The sequence below is a fragment of the Sceloporus occidentalis genome, unplaced genomic scaffold (genome assembly GCF_023333645.1).
Source record: "Sceloporus occidentalis isolate IW3139 unplaced genomic scaffold, rSceOcc1.0.p SCAF_3, whole genome shotgun sequence".
Taxonomy (NCBI): Eukaryota; Metazoa; Chordata; class Lepidosauria; order Squamata; family Phrynosomatidae; genus Sceloporus; species Sceloporus occidentalis.
The window spans coordinates 153,340,744-153,352,837 of NW_028316983.1; positions in this window are offsets into that span (position 1 = coordinate 153,340,744).

Genomic DNA, 12,094 nt, shown 5'->3' on the forward strand with positions numbered 1-12,094 from the left:
CAAAAATGGACCCAAATGACTCTCCCGAGCCCATTTGCACCAGTGGAATTCAATAGGTACAGCTATTCCCAGCCAGAAGAGGAGCTGGCAGATGGGTTACAAATATGAGGAAGCTCTAAAGAGAAGTAGAAACTCTAATTTAGCACAAATAACACAGATAAATATATATGTAATTAAACCTAGTCTTGTAAGAACTGAGTCCTTAAAGATCTGGACTTGGTTGCAGTAGTGTCACTGTGGGTGGTGGGTGCACACATCATGGGGTCACATCTCAGAGGAGATGTGACCTGGTTTGTCCCTCCTCCCCCTTTGGTGCAGGAGGGGCAAAGGAGTGCCCTCCCAGCTGCTTGGTGATTGGACTGCCTTCGCACCAGGTGACACCCTAGCTAGTGACACCATCAGTTGGCTGGACAAATCTTTCCATTTTTGTTTCACCCACAGTTCATGTTAATAAATCTCAAACTCTTCCCATATTCAATATGAAAACATTCGAACATTTTGTCAACTCCTCATTAAAAGTGTTTAGCTAAGCAACAGCTATTTCTTCTCTAGATTCACACTGTTTCCAGTTAACACCCTTCCCCATCTCAAATGCTTCCTTTTCGTTTCTTCCAGCTGGTAACTCATGAGTTTCTACTAAGTCTACATTCCCCATCCTGTGCTCTCTCTCTCTCTCTCTCTCTCTCTCTCAATCTCTCTCTCAAAATTCATATCTGAATTGGCAGTTTGGAGTCTATCCGTTCTATAGAACCCTCCAAATTTGATTTACTCAAGTTGTTCGCAATGTCCAAATATAAATTTAGACCTTTTACATCACAGTAGAAAAATTATAACACCTTGACTTTGTTTTTGTTGCATAATCCACACCACAATAAATAAATAAATCTACAATGTAGACATACAGGTTTATTTCTCTAAACAATTAACACATGGGATAAAAAAAAAATCCCAATAGAGACATTGATTATTGTCCCTGGGATGATATTTTAATCTAGTCTGATCCATTTCATTCCATTCTTGTCCCAGCCAATGCAATGTAATGTCCCATGCATTATTTTTGGCAGTGCAGCAGAAATTGTACTGTATTCTAGTTGCCCTTAGGTTGGTCCCATTTAAATGAAATTGAAATGTGTTTTATGAGAAGACACTGGCTGTTAGGAAATATTCAACAATACAAGAAGCATGTTTTATTTTATCTGGTAAGATTTCATTTTACTTTTATTCCACCTTGTATATTTTGGCTCTAGATTTGAGTGGAATATTTGTTTATTTATTTATTTATTTATTTATTTATTTATTATTTGTTGTATTTATACCCCACTCTTTAGAAATGCTGTCAGAGAGTCTTACAAATTGTTAATTAGACAGTTCCCTGCCCTCAGGCTTACAATCTAAAATAGACATGATACAAAAGGAGAAGGGAATGACAGTGGGGAAGGGGATCAACTTTAGTGGTTCTTCTCTCCCTCTAAGGCCAGGGCCATATTAGATGAATTGGAGGAATGGAATGGAGAAATTTAAATGTTTTTTAAAAATATATATATCAGTTTAAACAAATGTCATCTAGCTATTTTCCCTTAAAGAGAAACCTTTTGCATTTTTGTGGATTGTGGGACAAATTTCATCCCAGCTGTTGTTGGGTTTTGCTTTGTTTAGTTTTTTAAACTCACACAAAGCACTCTTTCTTTTCGACTAAAGAAAAGCCACAACACTTTGCCTAAGAATCAACCAGGTAAGGCTGATAGAAAGAAACAGATGCTAATTGCTCAAAACGCTGCTGTTTGTAAATAACTGTGTGCTATTGCAGTGATAATTATTTTGAGTAAAACAATTCCCCCCTCCCTCTGCAAATACAGTTTGTGTTCCAAGTGTCTAGTTGGCTAGTTTGAATGTAACAAGCCCGCTGCATTGAGATTTGTTAATCAGAGCTACTCTTTCAGACACATACATGTGCTGCTTAAAATAGTCAATGAAAAGTATAGCATTGCTGTGCATACCCAGTACAAATCAGAAAGGACCAAAAATCACATCTGTCCTCCAGAGTGATGGAGCTGCCCATATCCATTACTGTCAATGACAGCACTGCCAAGCTCAGCATTAACCTCCCTTTATATTTCATTACTGCCTATCACTCGGGGGAAGTTCTAATTGGACAGCTGTGTGAAACATGGCTAGCTTCCACCCTGCCAGAGCAGCAACAAAATTAACTGAAGCCCAGATAATGTGGCCTTTAACTTCTGTTTGCTTATTTCTTTATGTATTAGGAGGAGGGGAAAACATAGGAGCACAAATAACCTCATGCAAATGTAACATAACCAGTTAGGAGGACACTGAAAATAAATGATGAATGATCTTGTACATCAGTCAAATAGGATTTGGTCTACTTTGTAGAGGAGGGTGTTGCAGACACACAGATTTTTTTTCATTTGCTCATTCTTCACAAATGTTTTATAGGATGAATGTCAAAAAGAAAAGGTCGACAAACGTCTTAGGAATTCACAAGTAAGGCAATGTTCACAGTGCATCAAAGAGGCTTTTGTCTCTTCCACCTCCTCCCAGATTTCCCATATTTTGTTGTGGTACAACCTGCAATCAAAATGGATTGAGAAGGCATTTTTACTACTTGATCTACATAACTTATTCATCATTGTGAAGGTGCACAATATTTTACTGTGTCAAACAGACACACCAACAAAAACACATGCAAGTGGACTCCATGGAACTAATTATATGACTTTTGGTGACTTTCACATAAGCACTACAGCTTCTTCAAGCATGTCAGACCAAAGGAGGATGAACACCTGTGCAACTGAAAACACCAGTTTGTTCTTATTTGTTTAATATTTGTGTTACAGTAAAAATATATGCACCTTCAGTGTTGATTGTCTTATGTACATGGAGGGGTAGCAATGCAAAATAAGGTTGGCAGAAGCTGGGAGTAGTGATAGGAGCTCACCCCATCATGCAGCGCTTGAGCCTCAAACTGCCAACCTTCCCATCTTCCAATCATCATACCTGGCATCTTAACCACTAAGTCACTGCATCCTTATGAGGGACAAGTAAATTGGAACTGTCCCTAACAAACACATGTAGCATATGATACCTTTTAAAATCAAAACATTGGACATTTTCACACAGGAGGCAAACGTAATTAAAATATGATTAAAATGTGGTAATAGCATGATCGGTGGGAAGATTATCACACCCTCATGTGCTTCTCCCATTCATGCCCCGTGCGTAAATTGTAATGGACATGTCATTGGTTAATAACGGAAACTCCCATTATTACCCAATGATGTGTCCATTACAGTTTACGTCTGGGACACAAATTAGAGAAGCGCATGGGGGTGTACTAATCCTCCCCCAATCACACTAATACCACATTTTAATCACATTTTAATTATGATTGCCTCCTCCATGTGAAAGCATCAATTTATCTAAAAAAAAGTAACTATAGTGGTGTATTAAAGATTGAGAAATATTGAGAAGTCTTTCATTGCTTTTGCTATGAAAGAGTTACACTGCCCCCTGAAACTTTTTTCTCTATATTTGTTTCTGATCTTAGTATACCTCAATTAATTTTCCTCACACCTTATTGAGGAGAAGCAATAGAAAATCAGATTACAGTGGCTCTAAAGTAGCCATTATGTTGTATCTGTGCCAAGCTATGGATGCTCTAACATACAGATTAGATAAATATCTATTTGGGGAGTGTTTGCAGACTGCCTTATTGACCCAGTAAGCTGTAACAGCTCCAATATGTCAAGGAAATACATATTTAAACTCCACTTAGAATGCAAATTGTTGACCTAACACAACATAGCTGCTCATTTAGAACTGGTGCACTCTATCATTGAAATCCATGTCTGGTGATTGCTGGCCAAAGATGATTATAAAAAGCTGGCCTTGGAACAACTGCATGTAAGTATACACATTTCTCACATGGTAGAGCATAATGGCTCTTGGTAAATTGCTGTAGTCTGTAGAGTAGTGAAGTGATAAGACGACTGACAGGTCTTGGGAGAGTGTGTTTAAATATGGAAAATTGTATGATAAAAGTATTGTGTTTTTACTTAGGAATAGTTAGAAATGTCATCATAGATACATCTGATGATGCTACAGAAACACACACACACCTACCTCTAGCAATTTAGCCAAGCAGCGAACAAAGAGAAGGGTTTCTTAGGGGCTGCAGACTGGTGATGCACTAAGAGGTCACTCTACAGAGTTCTCCCAGTTGTGGGGCATGATGAGAACAGGCAGCTGGAAAGATACCTTGGAGTCCTGCCACAGCTGTTTCTCTCAATATGTCCTGTGACCAACCAGGAATACACTGCAGATGTCATTCCCCAATGCCCTGTTCTGCAGTGCCTTGGGAAGCTCTTTCCTGGGGGCACTTCTTGCTTGAAAAGGCTTTGGGGACATTTTACAATCTTAAATGTGAATCCCAAAAGCTATGAAATCATAAGGCTGTCTTACAATCTCATAACTGCTGAATGGGATGCCAACCATCATATGTTTCTTTAGAAATGACAGTTCTTCAGTTCCCGAATCAGACACCCTTGTCATTCCCATTCATTTGCCCTGAATCAGATTCGGGAGGTGCAGGAAAAACCTCCAAAAAAGTTCTTTCTTTCTTTTTTTTTACATGCCTGCTCGATCACCCCCAGACAGCCCAGAGAGCAAAGGGGGAGGCAAAGGGACTTGGGGGGATGGAGGCTTCTTTCCCCTTTCCCAGGGGAACTCTGGGAAAACATAGGAGAACCTGGGAGAGAAAGGGACTTGGGGGAATAGAGGCTCCCTTTTCCCTTTCCCAGAGGGACTCTGGGAAGACACAGGAGAGCCTGGGAGGCAAAGGGATCTGGGGGAATAGAGGCTCCCTTCTCCCTTTCCCAAGGGGAAAAGTGCCTAAGCAATTGATTGGCTGTGTCATCAAGAGCCTAGGTGCTTGATTGACAGCTGTTTTTAAAAAAAGAGGTTCCAGAAGGGCAATGGGAACGGGGAGCAAAAAAGTCCGCTTCAAATTACAACCGAGAAAATTTCTATGGGAACGAGAACATGGATCAAAAAACCCCGAGTCTGTCTGCACTCTTTTGTAATAGAAACAATGGACCAGATTTGAATACAACTCGGGGAAAAAATCTGAGTCAGAATCACAGCAATATAAGCCGCTTTTTTAACCCAGTGGGAATGGGGCCTTGGCGAGAAGCAAAGTGAGATAGGAAATCTTCCTCAGCAACAGATATCCACCTTCAACAGCTTTAATGAGAAATTTCCTTGTCAGGAAGACATAGAAGTGGGTTAGGAAATCCATACACTACATAATCTACTGACAAGAACCAAAGTATTGAATGACATCCAACATTTATCATCCAGTTAGTCTGACCTCAATACCAGGAAAGATTCTAGAGCAGATCATTAAACAGAGAGTCTGTGAACATCTAGAAGGCAATGCATAATCACAACCATCAATACGAGTTTCAGAGAAACAAACCATGTCAGATAAATCTGATTACTTTTTCTTTTCTTTTTTTCTTTCTTTCTGGTGTCCAGATGTGCACTAGTGAGTTCCACAATGCACATTTGTGTGCCCATTTTGCATTGGCCATAGTGCATCTATTACTCAAACTGTCCCCGTCCATAATAATGTCACAGCAGGCCCTTGGGGAATATTCAAAAAGATATATTCTCCCTTATGAACCAGTTCATGCTTTGAGATCTTCTGAGGATGCCCTTCTCTCTGATCCACCACCTTTACAGGTACATTGGTGAGAACACAGAAGAGGGACTGCCCTCAAGCTCTTGAACTCCTTTTTCAAAGGTTAGATTTGCACCCTCCCTAATTTATTTTTGCAGACAAGTAAACGCTTTGTTTTGACAGGCATCTGATGAGTGACTGAACAAGGCCTATCTCATCTGAACAATGAGCTGGATCTTCCTAATTGTGCTGCAATGAATGTAGATGTGTGCCTGTATGTGAATGTTTAATGATGCATATTTTTATCTGGATTTTTAAATTGTTTAATTTTAACTGTTGGTACTCTCAATTTTTAATAGTGTGTTTTTAAATTTGTTTTAAGTTGTTTTGAGTTCCAAACTGGAGGGAAAGGTGAGATAGAGTGACAGTGCCCATTAGACTATGACACTGAAGATTCAGGTTTGAATCTTCACTCAGCCATGGAAATCCACTGGATGACATTGGGCAAGTCACATGCTCTCAGCTTCAGGGGAAGGCAATAGAAGACCTCCACTGAACAAATCTTAACAAATTTGACAGTCTTATTTTAAGAGACATTGAGTATGGTTGTATTTACTGAAAAATCAGAATGAAGTTCAAGAAGTCACTCTTTTATGTTATGGTTTTTTTTTGTCTTGACATTTGTGTTTATACTATTTTCCCCCTCCCTATTTTTGTAAGTTTGTGTATTTTATAGGCTAAATAAACTTTGATAATAATAAAAAATTAGAGGTTCATACATCAGGAGAAATATGAGAACTGGAAGGTTTTCACAGCACCACAGCACTTTGAACTGGTCCAACAATGTCAGTTAATACAGCTCATAAAGTATTTATCTTATAATTGATGTTCATGTTCTCTTGCCTCATGAAGACTTCAAATAGCCATATTCTGTAGCAGCTGAAGTTTTTGAGTTCTAAAATCACAGGCAGCCCCATGAAGCAGCCTATCTTTACTTTTGCTCAGTAAAATGGACAGCCAGGTCTTACTAGGATTCCTTGATATCAAAGAGCTCTCCAAATATATTTCACTCACTCTCTTCAGGCTTCCATGCCAAACATAAGAAAATCTGATTTACCACATGTAGTGAAATGAATAATGGGAAGATTATGTTTTTAAAAAAGAGGCAAATAAGAATGATTGGTTTACAAAGATAAAGAAAATCCAAAAATATGTTTAGTAGGGTGATGATAGAAATTGAGCTGACAAAAAAATTAAGCAGAAGATTAAAGAGATGCATGATCATAAGTATAATTGTTATTAAGAAGATATGGAAAATATAGGTTATATGTTGAATGTAAGTTTGTTTGTATATAGAAGAAAAGGAGATGGGAGGTATGGGGTTTATTTACTTAGGAATTAGGATTTTCTGTTTATATGTGGTATGTAAATGGGTATATGTGTAATTATATTTGTATGTAAGTAGATAGAGTGGTAGTCGGTTATGTTTATGTAGGTGTGTGTATTTGAGTGTATATGCAGAATAATGTGTATATATGTGAGTATGTATGTTTGATATGTGTATTTTAAATTGTAAAAAAATAAAATAAAATAAATTTTAAAAAATCAGATATAACATTATCCCTGTATTAAGTAATGACATTCCCTTCCAGAAGTGGCATAAGGATTTGTCAAACTTCATCTGGGCAGGCAAGAAATCTAGGATTAAAATGAAATCCTTACAGGATGAGGTTAAAGGAGGTGGTCTTGGTCTCTCATAATTAAAAATCTATTATTATGCATCTTGTTTAGAGTGGTTAAAGGACTGGGTTAGGTTAGAAAATACAGTTTGGCCAGGTTTTACCTGAATTTTATGTATGGCATCAATTCCTGCTTGGATTGTCATCTAGCCTGGATTCCAAGTTTAATTTATAATCAAAAACAAGACTTCAACAAATACAGGAGCCATGATATATGGCAAAATGTGGAATCAACCTTCTGTGAAACTGTTCTGCAAAACACAACTCTACCCCTTGCCTACTGACCACAAAGGAAGGAAGAATAAGCTCTGAGGATGGTGGAAATAGACATGAGGTAAGCAGGGAGGGAAGAAGAAGAAAGGAAAAGAATAAAGAGTGGTGCATGTAGCAGTGTGTAGGAATCAAAGAAGAGAGGCACTGAGAGAGTGAGAGGGGAGGAAAGGAGTAGGAGAGAAGGCAGTAGCTGTGCAAGTGGTGGTGTGCAAGAAGCAAGGGGAAGCAATATTGGGAGTATGTAAGCTGAGATGAAGGAGGGAGTAGGGGGCAAGAGGATGAGCTGTGCAAGTGCAATTGTCCAAGAAGCAATGGAAAAAGATATATTGGGAGGGAAGGGCACTGAGCTGTACATGTGGTAAGGAGAGGGGTCCATTGTGTGGGAATAAGGTGAAATGAGGGAGGAACAAGAGGAAAGGCAGAAAATAAATGGCGGGGGGGGGGAACAAGAGAGGCAATGGCAAACCCCCTCTGAATAAACCTAGCCAAGAAAGCCCCATGATAGTTGTGCCTTAGGGTTGCCATAAGTTGGAAATGACTTCAAGGCACACAACAATAACAATAACAATAACAACAACAAAGTGATGGTCCAAGGTCACATGACCAAGCAGAGATTTGGGTCTCCATTCATCAAGTCCAGCACTTTAAGGATTACTCTATGCTCGTTCTTTCAGATCAGATGTAATGTAATGTAAAAAAAAAAAAAAAAATGGTATGAAGGCTGAAACATAGCAGAAGAAAAAAATGGAACAACTAATGTGCTGAAATTGCATAATTAGAATGCAAAAGAGTCTAAATGTCACAATTAGAATAATTTGAATAATATTTGCATAATATGCCTGGATTGAGGAAGTGCAATATAGCCAACCTACCCGCCCAGGGATTAGAGAACCATACTGATTTTGATAGACCTTTTTCTGACTACTTGCTTGATGCTGACATTGTCATAATAAAACCATATTCCACATAAAATTCTGCTGAGAAGAACAAAGAATCTTCCTTTTATATTTAGTTTTTTTTTATTTGTGGCTGAGGGAAATTTAACAAAGAAATCACTACTTTTCCTCAAAGATGCTGCTTAAACATGAATGTGCAAAATAATGACTGACAACTGATGTATTCATTCCAGCTGGAACTCATGCTGCATCAATTTCCTCAATTTCTCAGGTGCTTTGGATTACAACTCCTAACAACCACATCCAGCCTGGCTCAAGGTCTGGAAGGGCAAGAGTTGTACTGCATCTGAAGAGCATGAATTTGGGGAAATCTGTGATAGACTAACAAACATTCATCACAAATAGTTTAATTTTTTTTTGCTTCTCCCTCCTCATCCTTTTCTCTTTGTGTTTCTTATATAGATTGCTCGCCTGAAGGCACAGCCTGCTTCAGAAATAGGCATCTTGTAAGATCCTGTAAAAGACTTTGGCTACAGAAAGAGCTTACTTTGGCGGTTTACAGACTGCCCTTTTGGGGTGGCCTGTTCCTGCCCCTTTCCCCGCCGGATCGGGGCCTCAGCTGCCACAGCGGCAGCCTCTGAGGCCCCGATCTGCCGCTTTCCAGGCTGTGGGGAAGCAGCAAAAGGCTGCTTCCCCGCGGCCTGGAAAGGGGTGTCCTTGGGGCTTCATGCCCCAAGGACACCTGACAGCACCAGGGACGAAGAGAAAGGGGCCACTTGGACCCTTTCTCATTTGTGTCGCTGGGTGCAGCCATGTAAAGGCTGTATCCAGTGACACAAACCTGGAAGGAGCTCAGTTTTGGAGCTCCTTCCGGCGCTGCGGAAAGGGTGCCCCAGGCGCCCTCATGCGGCGCCAGGATGTCACTTCCACGCTGCTCCATTTGGAGGCAGTACGGTTGTGACATCCCAATGGCGGCGCTCATGTAGAATGGGTGCTGCCATTTTGTACGTACTAGGTACGTAGTAGGTTTAGGACGTCCGGAAAGACACCTTTTCCTAACCCTAGTACGTGCCTACTATGTAGTTTTTGCACGTCTGGAACACGCCATTATGTAGCTCTCTGGATGTTGTTGGACCACAAGTCTACAGCATCCTAGCCAGCATAGCCAATGATATTGAGTGGTGAGTGATGCAGTGTTCCAGCATCTGGAAGACTGCATGATTCATGGGCTAAATAGTGGGATGTAAAGGTGATTAATTAGTCAAACAAGCATGATGTTAAATCCAAGGAGTGTCCCATTCATCCCCCTTCCCACCTGCCAGCCTTCTCTGGCATTGAAGATCTGTACCAGAGGGCTTTCCAGGCCCATAGAGGACATTTTTAGGGAACTTGACTATTGATGCTCCTTCGGCTTCTGTCAGTGAAATAACTGAATCATGGCTATTGGAATATAAGGCGTCTCCAACTGGGACAGATGTGCCAGTGTGATACTTGTTGCTATAATACTTGCATTTTTAAAAGTATCCAACTAATGTTTATGTTGCTCTGGACTTTGTTTGTTTGTTTTGGTTAACTGCTCTCAAATCAATTTCTATTTATGACAGCCCTATGAATGAGAGACCTGTGGGACAGCATGTTATTAACAGTCTTGCTAAGATCTTGCAGAGTCAAAGCCATGGCTTTCTAGATTGAAACTTTCCAGTCTAGGTAATGTAATCAAGTTTTCCTCTCTTCCTACTGCCCTTACCAATCTATTATATTTTCAGATGAGTCACACTGCACTGTTATAGCACTATTATTCCATTCTAACTGCTATGGGTACCTCTTGTACCTCAAGATTTTAACCACATTGGGTAGTAACAGAGCATAATCCTCCGTCAGAAGAAGCCTGTCAGAAGATGGAGTTCCTGCATTGGAGCCATCATTCCCTCCAAAGGCTCCCCACTGTTATATTTACACAATACACGAAAGTTGAGACCCTGTACTCATTCTTCATTTGAGCAATGTACTATAGCAAATGACCTTTCTTTGTTTTTCAAATAAAAGATGGTAAAGTCTTCTTCTTATTCTTATTCTCAATGAAGAGATTTTATTCCAAACTATTTGCCCCCAGTAAAAGAAGGAAATGTAAGACTTTTTTTGCAGTTGGGATTTGCAGTTGGGAAGAGGCATTTAGAATTCTCAGTCAGAGAACTTGTAATCCTCCCTAAATTACAAACCCCAGATTTCCACAAGAGGTAGCTATAACAGTTAAAGTGGAATAATAGTGATATAATAATGTAGTGATAATTGTTTTATTGTGGTCTCATGTATGTCAAAAGTGTGATAGCTTAAGTTTAATTGTTTTTGCTTATAGGGAGATTTAAGCCTGATTTGTTCTTTATTTGTATCCTGGGCTACTTGCTAGTAATCCTCAGCAGCAGCTACAATTGTATATTCCCTTATTCACATGGGTTTATTATGTATCCCCAGATACACTGGAACAAAAAGGTATTATTCTCTTCTTAGGAGCTTATCTCATGGACAAAAATCCTGACTGCACCCCAGCAGGATGCAGCCAGGTTGTGGGATGCTGGCAGGAATTATCGCAGGTAATTCACCACCAATTCTGCCAGGTGAGTGCAGCCCAGCTGCAGCCCAGGTCCCAGGAGCACTCCGGAGGCAGCTTTTCAAAGGCGGAAAGGTCCCAGCAGTTGGGGTGCAGTCGAGGTTTTTTGTCCATGCACTAAGCTTCTTAGAATGAAAGTTTATCAATGCAATAACACTTTTCCCAGTATAACCAAAAGGGGAGGGGAAAAGGTCAGAGCAGACAGTTGCCTCTCACATTCTAGGATCAGCTCAGCAAATCGTGTTCAAGGTTTTAAAAACCTTTGGAAGGATCTTAATGCAGATCCAGGAAATATTTAGAAGCAGCCTTCCTGACAAAAAGTATGTGAAGGTGACAACAACTAGCAAAACTCAAGGAACTATATCACAAGAACTCATTCTTCTTTAGGCCAAACTGAAGGACGCCCTAGTGCTCATGACAGAGACATAAATGTATCCTGTTTTACATTAAACATTAAAACATTATGCCAAAGAGCTAACAACCTCCACAAGTTAAACTAGACATGCCAGAATAAGTTAATGGAGAATGCTGGGAAACATTTTTCAAAAGTGAAGATATTAATCAATCAGATGCAGCACAGATTGTAATTCCGTAAGTGCCATTAAAAGATTTTTATTCTTAAAAAAAAACTGGCTAGTATATATTGTTTTTGAAAACTTTAACAGCATAAGCTGTATTACAGGCAATGCTGCTGAGATGACAGACCCATTAATTAAATGTTTATTTATTAGCTTTTAAAAATCCTGCTTTGGACAGAACACACTTCATAATTTTACTCCCTTAAAAACGTCTTCTTTTTATAAAGAGTATTTTCACACACACACCACCTTTTGACATTACTTGTGGTGGTGTAAATAGTTGCTTGGATTGCTGCTGATAA